The sequence below is a fragment of the Phragmites australis genome, chromosome 3 (assembly GCF_958298935.1).
Source record: "Phragmites australis chromosome 3, lpPhrAust1.1, whole genome shotgun sequence".
In the NCBI taxonomy this organism is placed as follows: Eukaryota; Viridiplantae; Streptophyta; class Magnoliopsida; order Poales; family Poaceae; genus Phragmites; species Phragmites australis.
The window spans coordinates 41,011,468-41,015,040 of record NC_084923.1 but is presented as its reverse complement, the minus strand read 5'-3'; the positions used below and the strand labels follow the sequence as shown (position 1 = coordinate 41,015,040).

At 38.7% G+C, this 3,573-nt stretch overlaps 1 long non-coding RNA gene across 1 annotated transcript; it reads left to right on the top strand.

Annotated features, from left to right (window-relative positions):
* The first annotated feature begins 256 nt into the window (after positions 1-256).
* On the top strand, positions 257-1,955 carry LOC133913110 (uncharacterized). The gene is made up of 3 exons (XR_009908993.1): positions 257-1,229; positions 1,316-1,566; positions 1,821-1,955. It is a non-coding gene; the product is annotated as an uncharacterized LOC133913110 (long non-coding RNA).
* Positions 1,956-3,573: the final 1,618 nt, after the last annotated feature.

Below are 3,573 nucleotides of genomic sequence, written 5' to 3'. Positions count from 1 at the left end.
TCCATATTTACGAAAATGTGCATATGCAGAATTTAATTCAGTTTGGACCCCTGGTGAAAACTTTGGGCCTAATAATGCTCGCTCGGCCACAAATTTTGCCTTCCATATTTAAGTAGGTAGACTTTTGAAAACTTGCTTGTTTTTCTTTTGACACACTAATTTTCACTTCATACAAGCTACATTACCTTTGCAAAGCTATCATCAGGCTGCCTGGCAATTGAAGTTCATTAGTATTTATTCTGCTTTCATCCAGGTTGAACTTGGAGTCATCCTTGACTGGTCAGGCCATTTTCTGATGCTTGGTTAGTGGTTACTACACATTCCTTTCGACCTTTATGGATCCTGTCATGAGGCACGATTGTCATCTACCTCTAATATCAAACAAACACTTACTGTACCATCTAAGCACTCTGCTTATCTGGCACCCTGGCTATTTTCTTAACTCTTGCAAGGTCTTGGGTCGAATCCTTGACACCAAGGGACAAGTATGCATGAAAACGGTATCTTGAAGCTTTCTTTTACGGTAAATTATGTTACCATCGCCTCTTTTGTTTAAAGAATGTTGGTTTCCATGTGTTCCTCCCTAAAAAGAATTGAGAATGTTTGCCATGTGACATGTATCTCTACTGGAATTTTTAGTCCGTAGAACATAGGAACAGCTAACACGGCCTTCCCCCTCCATGTGGCACTTACCTGAAGTCGCTTCACAGTTGGAGTATTTTGCACCGATCTGGCCAAGGTGAAATTCCGGCCGGCCGGAAGTAATATTTCTTAGGATTCTTCTTATGGAAGGATCTTACAAAATGTAGTGAACTCATGTGAAATATTACTTCATGTATGCATGATTTTTTTCATGAATGGAGCATCATTTGGTTTATTTTTTTCATGAATGGAGCATACACTTGGTTTGCAAATTATTCTTTTCTCAGGACATTCTTCATTGGTCTATCCCAGGCTATATGATATTGAGAGATCATCTAACTCATCAGCCCAGCAGTATATTCTCTGTTATGACTAAATTATTGCTTAACCATAATGCAGGGAGAGGTATTCGTGGCATTTTCCAGAACTGGTGAAAATAATGAATGACAACTACCTTTATGCTAACATTGCCAAGTTTGTAGTGAATAAATCTGATCTAGCTGAAAAAGATATTCCAGCTTTGTCAGATCTCATTGGAGACGAGGACAAGGCAAAAGAAATTGCTGAAACGGCAAATATATCTATGGGTAACAAAAATATCTATAATTTATTTTGCAATAGCTGTAGTAGTGATATCTTTATGGTTTACTTATTTTCTCTGTTGTGTTTGCAGGCCAGGATCTTTCACCAGTTGATTTGATCAATGTACAATAGTTTGCCCAAAGGGTCATGAATTATCCGAATACCGTGAAAAGCTCTATGAGTATATGGTAACGAAGATGAATGATATTGCACCAAATCTGACACCTTTGATTGGTGAAATTGTTGGAGCTCGGCTAATCTCTCATGTTGGCGGTCTTTCGGATCTTGCAAAGTGCCCTGCCTCCATTCTCCATATACTGGTGCTGAAAAGGCGCTTTTCAGGTACTTAGTGAGCTCTTTATGTTTTTTCTGCTTCTTATTGATTCAAGCTATGGTTCGATACTCGAATATTGACTACTAACTTCTTTGGCAAGTATTCAAAACTTTGTTCTTTATGTCTCTGAAATTTTTATTTTTTCACTCTCTCAACTAAAGCGCTTTGAAAAATCTACCTGCTTAAATATGGAAAGCAAAATTTGTGGCCGAGTGAGCATTATCAAGAGAATTTGTTACCAAGGCTTCACGCCCGTGCGCAGGGACGAGCGCAAGCCACTAGTTAGTAACGATGGAAGAGTCGAAAGAGCTCGAAAGAACTGGAAGGCGGAGGGAGTGAGGCGGTAGCTGAGTTGTTACCTGGTAGCGACGGCCAGGACGTGAAGGACGGGGTCATAGGCGACCAGAGCGGCATCGGCGAGGACGACAAAACGGAACTAAAGCCGCTTCCAAAACTGGATCTCGTATCTAGCTCTCGCAGAATCAATCCACTAAAGGAGCAAGTTTCACTGATTCCAGCGCAACCGATTCGAGCAACCACCGTCGCGCGTTGTATACCACCGCCGGGAGCGCGTCCATCTCACATCGCACGCATCGAAGAAATCTCTTCAACTAGGAGGGGTAGTGTTGGGACGCATTAATCACCTGGAAATGGTTGAGCGGCGACGGGGCGCTGGGACTTCTATCTCCAAGAACAAGAGGACCACCAGCCAGGCAGAGAGCTGAGATTGCGCGTGGAGGATGGCATCTTCGACACCTCGGGCAGCATCGGCTTCACAAAGGAGAGAACTAGTGGCAGAGCGCACAAGGAGTACAAGCTGGTAGCGACCAGGACGAGGAGTTGGACAGGGATGGCGACACGGCCGGTGTCGAGGAAGTTGCCAAAAAAAAGGGATAAAGACGCCATGATGCCGCATAGCCACTCGACGGCGCAGCTATACCACGGATCTGGAATCTCGCCGAGCAGATCTACCCATTCACCATGTATTGCCTTTGCTCCAGCTTGCCGGATCAGATGAGATTTTAGTTGTATTGAGAAGCTAAGATAGCGAGGAAAATAAAGGGAGAGGAAGAGTACACTTCGGTATGCTTATGATGTTTGCAGCCCACAATAAACACATGAAGTACAGCTAATCTGACAGTCCTCCATCTAAAAATCCTAGATGTGTTTTAAACTTTAAATCCTTTCCTACTACTATTTTTTCCTTTTATTGTTACTTCCAAAAACTACAAACCAAATGAGCCCAATTCAGAAGAAAAATTATAAAAATTGTACAGCGAAAATTTTAAAAAATTAGAATGAAACAACCTAATCTATACAACAAGAACAAAAAAAATATATATAATCAACCACGCTACAGTCCACACAAAACCAATCGTGTATAATCAAATCATATATTATTACTCCAGATATAATATTTACGCCAAAATAATATTCAACCCATGAATGAAAAACTATGTGTTCTGATTATTGATACTATTTATGCTACAACTACAATTAAAGAAATACATTTAACATTGATGATATATTATAAGAAAAATTATATCTAGCTGCGTAATTTGCACGGGTCTACTTGGTAGCTATCTTAATATTTGAGGGGAAATAAGCCACCGCATTCGATCTCAAAACTACGAAATTACCACGTTAATCTAAAAAAAGAAAAGAATCTAGACCACTAACTGTTATGATTATCTAATAGTCTAGATTAAACCAAATAGTCTATATTAAATATGATTAATAAATAGGTAAATTTAAAATTAAAAGATATGAAAAAATAGCAGTTCAATTTTCATATGATTTGGGAAGCAAAACATCAAAATAAAGAGTCCAAATAAAATAAATTAAATAATAATTAAAATTAGGGTTATAATAGAAAAAATAATGATCCATATCAAATATAGTCTTAGAAGAAAAATCAAATTACTATAAAAATCAAATACCTAAATAAAGAGTTCATATAAAATACAATTAATCAAAAGTTATCACAATAAAATATTACAGCAAAACTAACCACA